The sequence below is a fragment of the Pristis pectinata genome, chromosome 3, assembly GCF_009764475.1.
Source record: "Pristis pectinata isolate sPriPec2 chromosome 3, sPriPec2.1.pri, whole genome shotgun sequence".
Lineage (NCBI taxonomy): Eukaryota > Metazoa > Chordata > Chondrichthyes > Rhinopristiformes > Pristidae > Pristis > Pristis pectinata.
Window position 1 is genome coordinate 130,653,231 of NC_067407.1, and position 16,305 is coordinate 130,669,535.

A 16,305-nucleotide genomic window follows, 5' to 3' on the forward strand; every position below is an offset into this window, starting at 1 on the left:
TGCACTCTTTCAATCTTGCTGATATCCTTCCTATAGTTAGGTGACCAGAACTGCACACAATACTCCAAATTTGGCCTCACCAGTGACTTATACAACCTTACCATAATATCCCAACTCCTATACTCAATACTTTGATTTATGGATGCCAAAAGCCTTCTTTACAACCGTCTACCTGTGACGCCACTTTCAGGGAATTATGTATCTGAACTCCCAGATCCCTTTGTTCCTCTGCACTCCCCGGTGCCCTACCATTTACTGTGTATGTCCTCCCTTGATCTGTCCTTCCAAAATGCAACACCTCACACTTGTCTGCATTAAATTCCATCTGCCATTTTCTGGCCCATTCTTCCAGTTGGTTCAGATCCCTCTGCAAGCTTTGAAATCCTTCCTCGCTGTCCACTACACCTTCAATCTTAGTGTCATCAGCAAACTTGCTGATCCAATTTACCACATTATCATCTAGATCATTGATATAGACAACAAACAACAATGGCCCCAGCACAGATCCCTGAGGCACACCACTAGTCATAGGCCTCCAGTCTGAGAAACAATCATCCACTACCACTCTGTCTTCTCTCACACAGCCAATTTCGAATCCAGTTTACAACCCTTCCATGGATACCTAGTGACTGAACCTTATGAACTAACCTCCCATGTGGGATCTTGTCAAAGGCCTTACTAAAGTCCATGTAGACAACATCCACTGCCTTTCTTTCATCTACTTTCTTGGTAACCTCCTCAAAAAACTCTACAAGATTCATTAAACATGATCTCCCATGCACAAAGCCATGCCGACTATCCTTAATCAGCCCTTGGCTGTCCAAATACTTGTATATCCAATCTCTCAGAACATCTGCAAACTTATTAAGCATGCCAAGCATTCTCATCCAAATCATTGATATAGGTGACAAATAGCAATGGGCCTAGCACTGACCTGAGGATCACCACTAATCACAGGCCTCCAGTCCAACAACCAACCTTCCACCATCACCATCGATGCTTCCTACCATTGAGCCAATCCTGTATCCAATTATCTAGCTCTCCCTGGGATCCCACGCGATCAAACTTTCCATAGCAACCAACCATGCAGAACCTTATCAAAGGCCTTACTTAAGTCCATATTGACTATGTCTACCACCCTGCCCTCATTGACCTTCTTGGCTACTTCTTCAAAAACTCAAATTCGCAAGACATGATCTCCCACACACAAAACCATGCTGACTGTCCCTAATCAACACGTCTTTCCAAGTGCATGTACAGTATATCTTATCCTTTAGAATCCCCTCTAGTGGCTTACTGGTCCACAGTTATCAGGTTTTTTTGTGGCAGCCCTTTTTTTTTTTAAAAAGTAAAAGCAGAACATTAGCCACCCTGTCCTCTGGCATTCACCCGTGGCTAACGATGATGCATATATCTCAACCAGGACTCCCCCAATTTCTTTCCTAGCTTCCCAGTGTCTTGGATGTACCTGATCAGGCCCTAAAGATCTATCTTCATACATTTTAAGACATCCTGTACCTCGTCTGCTATAATGCAGACTATCCCCATTAACCATCTCAAGTTCCAAAGTCTTTCTCCATGGTAAAAACAGAGGAGATATAGTTATTGAGGACCTCGTCCATCTCCTGTGGCTCCACACACACGTCCACTTTGCTCTTTCAGGGGCCCAGTTCTCTCCCTTGTTACTCTTTTTCCATTAATTATAACATCTCTGTGGATTCTCCTTAATCTTCTCTGCCAAAGCTATCTAATGCTCCCTTTTTGCCCTTCTGATTTCCTTCTTAAGTAAACTCCTGCATCCCCTATACACCTCCAGGGATTCACTTGATCCCAGCTGCCTTTACCTGAGCCATGCCTCTTCCCCTTTTCTGACCAGAGCCTCAATATCCCTCATCATCCGGGGTTCCCAGCTCCTGCCAACCTTGTCCTTCACTCTAACAGGAACATGCAAACGTTGGTTAAATAAAAAGACAAGAAAAGGTCTCACTGGCAGGAGAATAGATCATCAGGGAACACAGACTAAAGTAGGAGGCAGAAGAATGAGAGACAAGGAGAAACTATTTAGTGGAGTAAGTTGTTACAAAGTGAATGCTCTTCTTGCAAAAGGTGGTAGAAGCAGTTCCAGTGGGCAAATTTCAAAAGGGAATTGATGGACACTTGATAAAGATTATGGCAAGAATAAAATAAAAGGTGGAAACATTCAGCGGGTCAGGCAGCATCTGTGAGAAGAGAAACAATTAATGTTTCTGTTCCAAGAAACTTCATTAGTGTTTCCAGCATTTTCTATTTTTGCTTCAGGTTTCCATATCTGCACTTTTTTTTTAAATTTTCATAGCAAGAATAGTTAGCCAGTATAAGCAAGATGGAGTGAATGGAGACACAAGAGACTGCAGATGCTGGAATCTGGAGCAAAGAACAAGCTGCTGGAGGAACTCAGGAGGTCAAGCAGCATCTGAGGAAACAGAGGGGTAGTCAATATTTCGATTCAAGTCCTTGCATCAGACGGTAGCTAAAGAGATTGTGGAGGCATTAGTAGTTATCTTTCAAGAATCACTAGATTCAGGAATTGATCCGGAAGACTCGAAAATTGCAAATGTTACTCCACTCATTAAGAGAGGGAGGTAAAATACAGGAAATTATAGTCCAGTTAACCTGGCTTCAATGGTTGGTAAGTCCATTATTAAGGATGGGGTTTTGGGGAACTTGGAAGCCCATGATAAAATAGGCCAAAGTCAGCATGGTTTCCTTAAGGGAAAATCTTGCCTAACAAATCTGTTGGAATTCTTTGAGGAAGTAAAAGGTAAGATAGATAAAGGAGAATCAGTGGATGTTGTTTACTTGGATTTTCAGAAGGCCTTTGATGAGGTGCCGCACATGAGGCTGCTAAACAAGATAGGAGCCCATGGCATTACAGGAAAGGTACTAGCATGGATAGAAGATTGGTTGACTGGCAGAAGACAAAGCGTGGGAACAAAGGGGGCCTTTTCTGGTTGGCTGCTAGTGACTAGTGGTGTTCCGCAGAGATTGGTGTTGGGTCCGCTACTTTTCACATTGTCTCTTAATGAGCTGGATGACAGAATTGATGGCTTTGTGGCCAAGTTTGCAGATTATACAAAGATATGTGGAGGGGCAGGTAGTGTTGAGGAAGCAGGGAGTCTGCAGAAGGACTTGGACAAGTTGGGAGAATGGGCAAAGAAATGGCAGATGGAATACAACGTAGGGAAGTGTATGGTCATGCACTTTGGTAGAAGGAATAAAGGCATAGATTATTTTCGAAATAGGGAGCAAATTTGAAGGTGCAAAGGGACTTTAGAGTCCTAGTGCAGGATTCCCTAAAGATTAACTTGCAGGTTGTATCAGTAGTAAGGAAGGCAAATGCAATGTTGGCATTCATTTCAAGAGGACTAGAAGACATAAGCAAGGGTGTAATGCTGAGTCTTTATATGGTGTTGGTCAGACCTTAAGGTGTGAGCAGTTTTGGGCCCCAAATCTAAGGAAGGATGTGCTGGCATTGAAGAGGGTCCAGAGGAGGTTTATGAGAATGATCCCAGGAATGAGAGAGTTAACACATGAGGAGCATTTGATGGCTTTGGGCCTGTTCTCGCTGGAATTTAGAAGGATTGGGGGGGGGTGGAATCTCATTGAAACCTACCGAATATTAAAAGGCCTGCATAGAGTGGACGTGGAGAGGATGTTTCCAGAAGTGCAAGAGTTTAAGACCAGAGGGCACAGCCTCAGAAGAGAAGAACGTCCCTTTAGAACAGAGATAAGGAGGAATTTCTTTAGCCAGAGGGTGGAGAATCTGTGGAATTTATTGCCACAGACAGCTCTGGAGGCCAAGTCATTGGGTATACTTAAAGCGGAGGTTGATAGGTTCTTAGTAAGGGCATCAAAGGTTACGGGGAGAAGGCAGAAGAATGGTGTTGAGAGGGAAAAATAAATCAGCCATGATTGAATGGCGGAGCAGACTCAATGGACCAAATAGCCTAATTCTGCTCCTATATCATATGGAATGAATGGTGTCTTTTCATGCTACATAATATGATGATTCTAAGGCTGTGATCAGATGAGATGGACGAGTAGTACACAATACAAGAACTAGGCCATGTGTGTTCCCTTGCACCAGTTTCACAATTCAATACAATCATGGCTGACCTTGTACCTCAGCACCATTTTCCTGCACTAACCCTTAACCTTTGATTCCCTTAGTGTCTATGTATAGAAATTGGTATCATCAGTAAACTTCCACAGAAAAACAGACAGATGTAAAAGACTCAAACATATTGGCTCACCTGGAAAAAAAATGGATTCTGCCTACAAGCCATTAAGTATGGAATCAACCAAGGTAAACGGAAAAAAAAAACATATGAAATGGACACAGAATGAGAGGCAGTCAGGAAGATATTGTGGGGAAATCTCATGGGCCTGAAAACTCAAAGGGGATCAAAGGGGGATATTGCATCAAGACAATCATGGAGAAGGCAATTCAGGCTTTGATTTGGCTAATGCAGTTCTGTTACAGGACTCAAGTCCAATTAGAGAGTCAAATGTGAAGCTACAGGGAAAGGTAGGCACAGATTCAAGGACTAAAGAGGCCAGAGGTGAGGTAGCACTATATAAAACTTTGAAAAGGTTACAAACACCATGCAAGTAACGGTGGTCAGATTTCTGGCAATTTGGAAGACAAAGAAAAAACTCATTTCCTTTAATGTTTTCAAATGAAGGTCAAAGCCAATCTCAACTATAAATTTTGGCAGCTTTTCAAAAAGTCTATTTCCTCCATTTGATAGTTCCTAACAATTCTGCATATTAAAAGGTAAATTCTGTTAGATTTTTGCCAGACAGTTTGATAATGTTGCTGTCACAGAATAAAAATACTTTTGAAGAGGCATTTTAATCATTTGTTTGTGTGAAATGAACTGCCTGGAAAACACTAATGATAGGAATACATGCATCATTATTTAGTCTTTTTTAAAAATATCACCAATAATGGAAAAGCTAATGCACTTCTTGTTTCATAACCTAATCAATGTCGAAGAGTTACTTTTCAAACTAAAAATTTTGCAATTCCATAACCTGCAGAACAAAGCTACTTTGAGCACACAAAATAAAACAATTACATGTCAATACATTAATTTTTGACCACTACACTTTCCCACCCACTTTAAAACAATGGACCAATTTTACTATGTTTATCCTTGTATTGTTTTTAATATTAGCAGATTTCCCTTTTTTTTTCTCATGGCAAGTCAGAACACACAATTGCACATGAGTGGAAACACTGGGAAGTGGAAGGCATGGAAAAAAAATAGAAAACACCCCAAAAACTTCCAATAATCAAGCAGTTATTTCCCAGCATCAGTCAAAAAGCATTGCTCCCAATCTTTTTGAGGGACAAGCAGGAAGGATGAAGAGAGAGGCAGAAACAGTCAACAACTGCAGAAAGTGAGAGTCCAACACAACAAAAGGGTTTGAGGTTTGGCAATTTTAAGGTCTGGACCATGTGTTTCTCACCCAACAGCAGTAGTAAACCCAGCAAACACAACAGGGTTGAGAGTTAATAGGGGTGAAGAACAGGGGGTTTGGTGGTGGCAGGGGCACATGCCTGCTCTCCTTGACTCAGTCATCCTGTCAACGGCACTTGTGTCGTGAAGCCACCAGCTTCCTTTAACTGCCAGGTTTCCAAGTTAAAAGTCTCTTCAAAATACATTTGGAGCAATATACATGTTTTTTTGAAAATACCCATCTTAGCTGCCACGTTTAATTCATATCTTGCAACTTTCAAGATTAAAGACTTTGTTCCGCTTTGGCATGTTCCTCACTTGTTCAGGTATGTTTGTTGCTGTTTTGCAAATAGGAAATCTGTGATGAGTAGGTACCATAGTTATAAATGTTTGCTGAGAATCCAAGATACACAGATGTAACTACACACTAGACACAGCATAAAAACAATGCTTAGGACATACCAGTAAATATTGTACTTAATACACAAAAAATGCACTCAAAATTCTAACTGCACTATTTGTTTTTAAATGTGCCAAATTTTCAGGAAAAAAAATTAAGATTCCTGCTCATCAATATCAACTCAAAGTGCACAAATGGTAGGTCATATTGCTACATCTAATTATGGAATCTTAATTTTTTTTCTCTCATAATTTGTTAAAAATGACCATGTCAAGTTTTTCCACAAATGGCGGTGAATAGTTGGAACAAGCTGCCAGAGGGGTCAGTGGAGGCAGATACCATTACAATGTTTAAAAGGCACTTGGGTAGGAAAGGATTAGGTGGATAAGGACCTAACATAGGCAAACAGGATTAGCACAGACAGGCGTCACAGTTGGCATGAACTAAGTGGGCCATAAGGGCCCATTTCTGTGCTGTATGTTTCTATGAATGTGATCACTTTATACAAATCTGGAAGATTGCAGTAGCTTCTTCCCACAATCACCTGGCATGTATGTGAAATGCAACAGACTGGATTTTTTTTATTGAATGGAGTTTAATTAAATGTTTTGTACTTTGAGTTGTTTGTTTCTCGCATCTTAAATTTTATTTGATTTGCAACACACAGAATATTTTTTGTAAGTTTCTGAATGTTAGAAACAAAGTTTTTTTCTGGAAACAAAAACCGGTTGGAAAGTCAGCTGAAATGAAAGCTTGATTTTTGTGGGCAAAGCTTGTTCTGGCACTACCGCCAGTCCTTCTCCTCCTCTCCCACCCACCACAATGACATTTACATGTGCAGGATCCTGTTTGTCATGGAAATTCAGACCAGCCTGGGAGCCAAGTTGAAAGCAGGGGTTTGATAAAGGTGATTTCTCATTTTTTCTTCTGTAGCAACGATGACCACCTCACCAATGGCAAGAAAATCTGGCTCCATGTATTTTTAATGATCTCCTTCCCCAACTCCAAAGTATTCAATTTGATTATCTTCTCAGGTGCAATCTGGGAAATGCGTTATTAAACAAAATTGAAACTTACACAAGTTATAGAAAATAATTTGCCACAATGAACAGGGTTGGATGAGAAAATAATCATGTTTTCAGTCTATATAGATTTTACAAAGCTTTCTATTTAGAAACCACTTCATGGCTTAAGCAAACATTGTGTAGAAAACATGCTCTTCAAGACGGTACCAAATTGGTTGGCATAATAAAAGAATCGAATAAATGAAATTGACAGAAGTTCCTACTTAGCAACAACAATTTCTTGCAATGTGAGGAAGAATAACCCTTCTGTTGGGTTTTATTAGCATTATCAGACTATCAGTTTCTGGTTTACCTGTCTGATTAGGGTTTATGTGCAGAAATCAAAAAAAGTCATACAACTACAAATACCTACTGATAACCAGTACATACTAACAGTATTTTCCAGAGGTCATAATTCATAGATGCAAGAGACAATTTTTCGTGATTGAACATACAAGCCACCTTGAAAAACCAGCAAAAGCTGAACAACTTTTCAATAAATACTGACAAATATTAATAGTGCAAATAGGGTATGCTCATCATAGAAGATGCAGCGTATATTTACCCAATGACCCATTAGTAGCACAGCAGAGAGGTACTAAAGCCTATAAGATTGGGGGAGAAAATATAGTCCAGCTAGCCAGTCCCTACATCTCAAATTTGTTATGAAGAAATAGTAGGTAGGCATTCTTGTCTTCACGTTTTTTTTTAATTATTCCATTAACAGCAGAAGGACAAGTTGGCAGCAGCAATATTTATTGCCTATCCCTAACTGCCAAGAGCAGAGTAGTTTGCTCAGTCACCAGTTAGGATCAACTAGAACATTGCAGGTATGGAGTCACTTATAAGCCCTATCAGGCAAGGATAGCAGACTTTCTTGGAGACACAAAAGCTGCAAATGCTGAAATCTGGAGCAACAATCTGGTGAAGGAACTCAGTGGGTCAAATAGCATGTGAGTTTCAACTCAAAACATCAAAATTCCTATTTAAGGTTGGATATAGTTGCAATGCAGGCAGTTCAGACAAGATTTATTACATCTATTCTTGGATTGAAGGGCTTGACTTGTGAAGAAAGGATGTGCAGGTTGGGTCTACATTCTGTGATAATATTTTGAGCATAATATTATTGAAACCAAGTTGAAGGGGTTTGATAAAGTAGGTGCTGAGCGGGAGTTTCCTCTCATGGGGGGGAATGGGGGGGAGATCTAAAAGAAAATAGTTTAAAAAAGGACTCACCCATTTAAGAGAAAGATGGAAGTTTTCTTTTTTTAAAGAAAAAGTTCTGGAATCTATCCCAGAGGCTCAATTGCTGATCCGTCAAGCAAATGATTATGGAGAATAGGCAGGAAACTGAAGATGTGGCCGAGATCAGACCCTGCCATGATTTTATTGAATGACAGAGCAGCCTTGATGGACAACTTTGTTAAGGTTTGCACATTCAGAGTTTTGAATTCTTAGTTATTTTCTTTGCAGTATAGCTCACTCATTTAGTACCACTTAAATAACCATCAAAGGTGAACCAAAGAGTTGTCATTCAATATTTTGACTCAGCAACATGATCAAATCTCACCATGGAAGCTAAGGAGTTAAACATCAAGTACTTAAATAAATTCAAAATAAAAAACTTGCACCAGTAATGGAATCATAAAGCTTGGGATAAAAACCCATTGGTTCACTCATGATTTCAAATGAAATGTACTATCCTCACTTGGCCTAGATATTATGAAACTTCAGATTCAATATGGTCGATTACTCATTGCCCTGTGAAATGGCCCAACAAATACCAGGCTTGCCAGTAATTCCCACAAATAAAATTAGCAGACTGAAAATTGTTCTCCTTTATCACATTTCTTGGGAACATCCAATGACAGCAAAAATATTAAATGTGATGATTACTTAATAATTAGCTTTCTAAACATCCCAAAATTTTGGTTTGTGTAGAATAAGAAATGTAGGAACTGAAGACTTGAGGCATTTTTACATCAAAGAACAGGCAATTTGAATGCAGTAAACTAATCCTACAGGACACCGTTCATGGATCTAATGAATGCCTTTGGAACTTCCACCGCAAGCTCCTAGATTCACATTGAACTTTTCAACTTTTAGGTGACTTGCTCTTTCTTTCTGTCTATAGCATTATAGGTAATTTCTGCTAGTCATCATTTTGGCTCAGTTTTTCTTTCTTTATTCATATAATCTGGCCTACTGGGTATGTCTCACATCCTCAGAAATTGTATCACGTCTAAATGCCTCCATCAACCTATTTTGCCTCACCCTAACGGAGATATTCCCTTTGTTCTACCCATCCCTCAACCTTCACTGCTACTGAAAACTAACTCATTTTTCCTCTTTCCCAGTTCTGACAAAGGGATTCAAACCCAAATCTCTCTTCACATATATTGCCTGACCTGCAATCCATTTCCAGCAATCTGTTTTTATTTCATATTTCAGTATTTGTAGTCTTGATTTTTATTTACAGAAAATGTAAATATAATAACTTTCTCAAATAACTTAACATTCTAGAGAAAAGATATTACATTAATATGCTCATAGGCTCTGTGAGTTTGGCTAATAAAAAATCCAAATGCATTACTATACCTGGTGCCCTTTACTAAGTTACTCGAAATAAAACTCAGAGGGAAGTTGTGGACAGTTCAGTCAGGTTTATCGAACAAAAGCTAAAAATACAAAACAAGAAAACAAAGGGTTAAATGGAGAGGAATTTAAAGAACTTATTCTATATTGTTTTCTGGACCTTAGAAGTGAAAGATGGATAAAACCAATACCACAAGAAAATAGTGGAATTGAAATTGGAACACTGAAAATACTAAGAAAAAGCAAAGAAAAAATGTCATAACTGTTGATAAACTGAAAATCGATAACAATGATAAAAGTACCCAAGGAGGGACAACTGCTAAAACATAAGGAAAGCGAATGAGAGACTGGCATAGCACCATCCAAGAACATTTCAAAGTAAATAAAGGCTTACTGGGTATGTGGCTTTATAGAATAGCAATGGGACTAGATTGAACATTAAACTTGAAGACACAATGAAATCTAAAGCCATTATGTATTCTATTAAATATAATCAAAGACAAGGACAAAGAATTAAAAAATAATTACAATAAGAATCCAGCGAATGTATAACAAACATTAGACAAAAGGGAAAAATTAAGGAAGCCTCTCAAAATGAGTACAGCACAATTCTTTAAATACAGCAGGAAAGTAAGTTATCTAAGCATTGTACATGAGGAATCGACAGGTAACACTTTATGCATTAACAAGGAATCACTGCTTTTGGGACTAAAGCTACAAAATAACTGACATTTCCCTAACCAGCTTCTATACATACAAATTTGGCAGTCTCGTACCAAAGGAAATTAATTTTTCAAAATACATTGTAGATGGGAGCAGTGTTAAATGACTGGAGGGTGGCAAACATTCCACCTGCTAGTAAAATAAGGACTGTCTCAATTATAGAAAACTTCCACAAACCATATTTAAACATTAATTCAAACAGCAAAGACAGATTTTAAATTTGAGAAGAACAAGTTATATTTGACCAAGTGTCAGAATAGTTTTGGAGGTAGTAAATAATATTGAACTGAGACTCACCAATATGAGCAAACTAAGGAAATCAAGGGGCATGGGTGTTAGTGCAGATTTGCTAGAATGGTGATACTTGGACTCTTATCACAAGAAGAAATGCAGAAACTAGGGTGATATTCCATGGAAATTTGAACCTGAAGAGGTGGGGGGGTGGGCAGGCGTAGAGAAAGAAAAGTTGGGGATGTCACATTAGAAAACTACAATAAAAAGGTATTAAAGGGAATCAAATTTATTAAACTTGCCATCACTTGAACCCTCCCTACTCTCAAATTAGGTTAAATGAGACAGAAGCTGTGACAGGTGCCAGGGTCCAGAGTACTGTTCTGAGCTCACAAGAATGAGGAGTGGGAGGGGAAGGATCCAGTTGTAGTGGTCCATGTAGGTGTCAATGACATATTTGACTATGGAGGTGGTTTTGCTAAGGGATTCTGAGCAGCTTGGGGGAAATTGGCAGAGGGTAAATAAGATTAGAGAAGTATACGTGTGGCTCAAAAATGAGGGAGGGAGAAATAGGTTCCAATTCATGCAGGAGTGGCACCAATACAGAGCAAAAAGAACTGTTCCATCGGGATGAGCTTCATTTGAACAGTGCTGCGACCAGTGTCCTGGCAAATTGCATAACAGGGCTTTAAACTAATGGAGTAGGTAGCTGAAATGAGTAGTTTAATAATTCAAAACAAATGGCACAAGGTAGTGAAGGAGTGAATGAATATCAAAGCAAAGCAAAAATGTGTAGCAGAAATTGAAATCTGAGTGAGTAACAATGTTACAAAGGCAAATGCTTTATCTGAATGCATGCAGTATTTGTAACAGGATAGATGAGTTGACAGCACAAATAGAAATAAACGAGTTTGATTTAATAGCTATTATAGAAACGCAGTTGCAGTGTGACCAGGACAAAGAACTCAATATTCTAGGTTAATTGATGTTGTGAAAGAATAGGCAAAAAAGAGATGGGCTAGCATTAATGATATGGAAAATATCAGTGCTATGCTGAGTACCGATATAGGTGCAGTGGATCTTGATATGCAATCAGTTTTTTTTGGGGGGTGGGCTCCTATAGACCACCACCACCCTTACATTCCATCCCTGCTATTCTTTATTTCCACTTAGCATTGCCTCACAACAGCACAAAGCATAAGTGGAAAAATTATGAAGGTGGGTAAGGAAACTACAATTATCATGGGCAATCTTAATCTTCATATTGATTGTTCTAATCAATACGGCAAGGCTACAATGGAAGGAGAATTTGTGGAGTGCTTCATAAATTGTTTCTTCGATCAGTATGATACCGAACCTACTCAGGAATAGGCTATTTTGGACATTTATAATAAGGTAGGATTACTAAGAGACGTTGTTAATGATTCTCCAAGATGCAGTGATCACAAGACGGCAAAATTATAAATACAACCCGAGGGCAGATAGCCTGGGTCCAAAACCAATGCCCTCGATTTAAATAAGACAAGAAGGAAGAGTTGTTTAGAGTGACTGGGAATATAGGCTAAAGGAAAGGTCAATGAGCAGTGACAGACATTTCAGCATCTATTGCATAAATTTCTGTTAAGTGTTATCTCCATCAGAAAGTGGGAATCAATGAGAAAGATGAACTATCTGTGATTGACAAAGGAGGTGAAAGAAAATATTAAATAAAAAACTAAAGCATACAAAGTGGCAAAAGTTGGTGGTAGACCAGAGGACTGGAAAATTTTTTTCAGGAATCAGCAAAAGAGGATTTAAAAAAAACTAATGAGGGGAAAATTGATTAAAGAGTAAACTGGCAAGTAATATCAAAGCAAGTTGCAAAAGCATCTTTGGGTATATATAAAAAAGGATAGCTAAAGTAAATGTGGAAACCCTGGAGAGTGATTCTGTGGAATTATTCACAGGAAACAAGAAAACTTTGCAATAGTCTTCACAGCACAAGATACAGCAAATATCCCAAAGGTAACAGATGGGCTTGCTTCAAAGAGCTTCTCACAATCCCTATGATGAGGACAAAGTATTGGAAAAACTAGTGCAAGTGAGGGCAGACAAGTGGCCAGAATACAATGGCCAACACCCAGAAGTTTTGAAGAGAGCAGCTGCAAATAGGAGAGCCATCCATAAAATCTTTCAGAACCCACCAAGTTCCAGGAGAGTACTGACTATTGGAAAATGTGACTCCTTTGTTCAAAAAGGGAACACCACACAAAAAAAAGTAGGAAACTACAGCTAGTTTAACAACTGCTGTTGGAATCTATAATTAAGGAAGAAATAGCACTCATTTAGAATATCTTAATGCAATAAACCAAGTCAACATGGTTTCATGAAAGGGAAATCACAATGAAGAATTCTAGCAATTTTGACAAAAGCACAGTTATAGAGTCAGAGTTATAAGTACATAAACAGACCCTTCGGCTCAACTTGTCCATGTCGACCAAGATGTCCATCTGAGCTAGTTTCACTTGCTGGCATTTCACCTGTATCCCTAGAGGCTTTTTCTATCCATGTACCTGCCCAAATGTCTTTTAAACATTGTAATTGTACCCATCTATACAGCTTTCTCTGGCAGATTATTCCATATACCCACCACCCTTTGTGTGAAAAAGTTTCCCCTCAGGTCCCTTTTAAATTTTTCCCCTTTCACCTTAAATCTATGCCCTCTATTTTTCACCACCCCTGCCCTGGGAAAAAGACTGTAACCATCCACCTTATCTACTGAAACGGGAGGATCCGGTACAGAGAGTCGTGCAGTGCTGGTCTGACAAAGCAGATGAGCTCCTACGTGACTGCTTTGAGGACAGTGGAACTGGTCCATGTTCAAAGACTCAGCTGCCAGCCTTGATGAGTATGCCACCACCATCACAGACTTTATAAAGCATCTGGCCCAGATGGGTCCCTGGCCATGTGCTCAGATCTTGTGCTGATCAGCTGGCAGAAGTATTTGTGGACATATTTAACCTCTCCCTGCTTCAATCTCAGGTTCCCACCTGTTTTAAAAAGACCACTGTCATCCCGGTACTGAAGAAAAGCAAGGTACAACAAAACAAAAGAGCTGGTCATTGACTTCAGGAAAGGGGGTGGTGTACATGCACCTGTCTACATCAATGGTGCTGAGGTTGAGAGGGTTGACAGCTTCAAGTTTCTGGGAGTAAACATCACCAACAGCCTGTCCTGGTCAAATCACGTAGATGCCACGGCCAAGAAAGCTCACAAGTGCCTCTACTTCCTTACGAAGCTAATGAAATTTGGTTTATCCCATTGGACTGTCACCAACTTTTATCGATGCACCATAGAAAGCATCCTATCTGGATGCATCACAGCTTGGTACGGCAACTGCTCTGCTCAGGACCGCAAGAAACTGCAGAGAGTTGTGGACACAGCCCAGTGCATCACGGACACCAGCCTCCCCTCCTTGGACTCTTGTCTTTACCTCTCATTGTCTTGGTGAAGCAGCCAGCATAATCAAAGACCCCACCCACCCGGGTCATTCTCTCTTCTCTTCTATCGGGTAGAAGATACAGGAGCCTGAGGGCATGTACCACCAGACTTAAGGACAGCTTCTACCCCACTATAATAAGACTATTGAACAGTTCCCTTAAATGATGAGATGGACTATGACCTCATGATCTACCTTATTGTGACCTTGCACTGCACTCTCTCTGTAGCTGTGACACTTTACTCTACTGTTATTGCTTTTACCAGTTCTACATCAATGCACTCTGTACTAACCCAACATAACTACACTGTGTAATGAATTGACCTGTACGATCGACATGCAAGACAAGTTTTTCACTGTACCTCGGTACAAGTGACAATAATAAACCAATACTAATACACCTGAATAAGGTCACCCTCAACCTCCTACACTCCAGAGAAAGGTCTCAGCCTATGGAGCCTCTCCTAACTCAAGCCCTCCAGTCCCAGTAACATCCTCATGAATCTCTCCTGCACTCGTACCAGCTTAATGGGCGTTCCAGCTTCCGAAAATTGGGCGTAAAGAACTGCACAGAATGAAGTTTAGAAGGGAACTTGTAGATGTAGTATATTTAGATTATTAGAAGGCATTAGATGAAATGACACAAAAGAGGCTAGTGCACAAAATAAGAGTTCACTGTATCAGGTAAACATTTAAAACATAGGCACAAAGAGAGGCCGATAAATATCTGGAATTCTTTACCCAGAGAGTGGGGGAGGAGATGTCACTGGAGGTATTTAATATGGAGATGCATACATTTTTGAAAAATCAGGGAATTGGGGACTATGAGGAAATGACATAGTTGAGGGCTGGGACAGATCCGCCATGATCACGTTGAATGACAATGGCAGGCTTGAGGGACCAGGTAGCCTACTCTTGTTATTTTCTTTTGAGTAAACAAGAAGTTGCTTATTTGTAAACCATGAGTTGATTTCTTACAAGTAATATATCCCCTATTAAGATCACTAAAAACAAGAAAAGTGGCCCAGCTGCAGTTTTCAAGTGAAGATATAAATACAAGGTAAAGGTTTATAACATTGCCAAAAGGAACAGCAAGCTTGAGAAGTGGAAGCATTTCAGAATTTAAAGGAGAACCAAAGCATTAATAAGGGAAAAACAAAACAGACTAGCAAGAAATAGAAAAGCATATTGCAACAGCTTAGTGAATAGGCAAAATACAAAAGGAATAACTCAAGCCAATGCAGGTCCTTTAGTGGCACAGGAGAAATTACTGGAACAGAATGATAGATGCAGCTCTGTCATTTCTGCCCCCTCATGTCATGCTTGTCATGTCATGAGTCTTAGAAGAGTTAAGTGAGATAATTGATGCATTGGTTTTAATTTTCCAAAACTTCTTAGTTTCAGGGAATGTTCTGCTCAATTGGAAACCAGCCAATGTAACTCTTATTCGAAAAGTGAGGGAATCAGGAAGCAGCGAACTACAGGCCAATTAGCTTAACGTAGTGACAGAATTCTTTGAAGTAGTAACTCAGGCTGTGGATAAAGGGGAATCAACGGACGTTCTATACTTAGATTTGCAGAAGACATTTAATAAAGTGTGGCATCAAAGGTTATTATGGAAAATAAAAGCTCATGGGAGGTAACATGTTGGGGTGGATAGAAGATTGGCTGGCTAACAGGAAACAGAGGAGGCATAAGTGGTCATTTCCCTTCTTAGCAAAATGTAGGGATCAGTGCTAGGACTTCACCTTTTTACAATTTATATTAACAATTAGGATGAACATATGGTTTCTAAATTTGCTGATGACACAAAGATCAGTAGGAAAGCAAGGAGGACAGAAGGCCAAAACACTATACAGATACGTGAAATGAGTGGGCAAATGCCTGGCAAAAGGAGCCCAATAAAGGTAAAATGTGAAACTGTCAATTTTAGGAAGAACATTTTATTTAAATTATCTAAATGGTGAGGAACTGCAGATGTATCTGGATTTCATAGTCCATAATTCGCAAAAGGCTAGCATGTATGTACAGCAAGTAGCTAGGTAACAGAATATTGTAGCTTATTGCTGTGGAACTAGAACTCAGAAGTAATACAGTACATTAGTGAGGCCACACGTGGAAGTACCAATGTACAATACTGGTCTCCTGTTAATGTATTGGAAGCAGTACAGGAAAGGTTTACTAGCCAATATCTGGAACAGGTGGGTCCTCGTTGGAAGGTTGTACAGACTAGACTTGTATCTGCAGAAGATTAGTAGGGAGAAGGGATGACTTGATTGAAACAAGATTGAAGATCTGACAGGGTGAAAA

The 16,305-nt window shown here is 39.5% G+C and overlaps 1 protein-coding gene across 9 annotated transcripts in view; it reads right to left on the reverse strand.

Annotated features, from left to right (window-relative positions):
* Positions 1-16,305, reverse strand: part of akt3a (v-akt murine thymoma viral oncogene homolog 3a) — a 426,682-nt gene that overhangs the window by 321,819 nt on the left and 88,558 nt on the right. The window contains exon 2 of one of the 9 annotated variants that reach the window (XM_052012971.1): positions 9,567-9,646. The exons of the other annotated variants lie outside the window; for them this stretch is intronic. The gene's annotated coding sequence lies outside the window, so the exon portion shown is untranslated. The remainder of the gene's footprint in view (positions 1-9,566; positions 9,647-16,305) is intronic. 9 annotated transcript variants of the gene reach the window in all.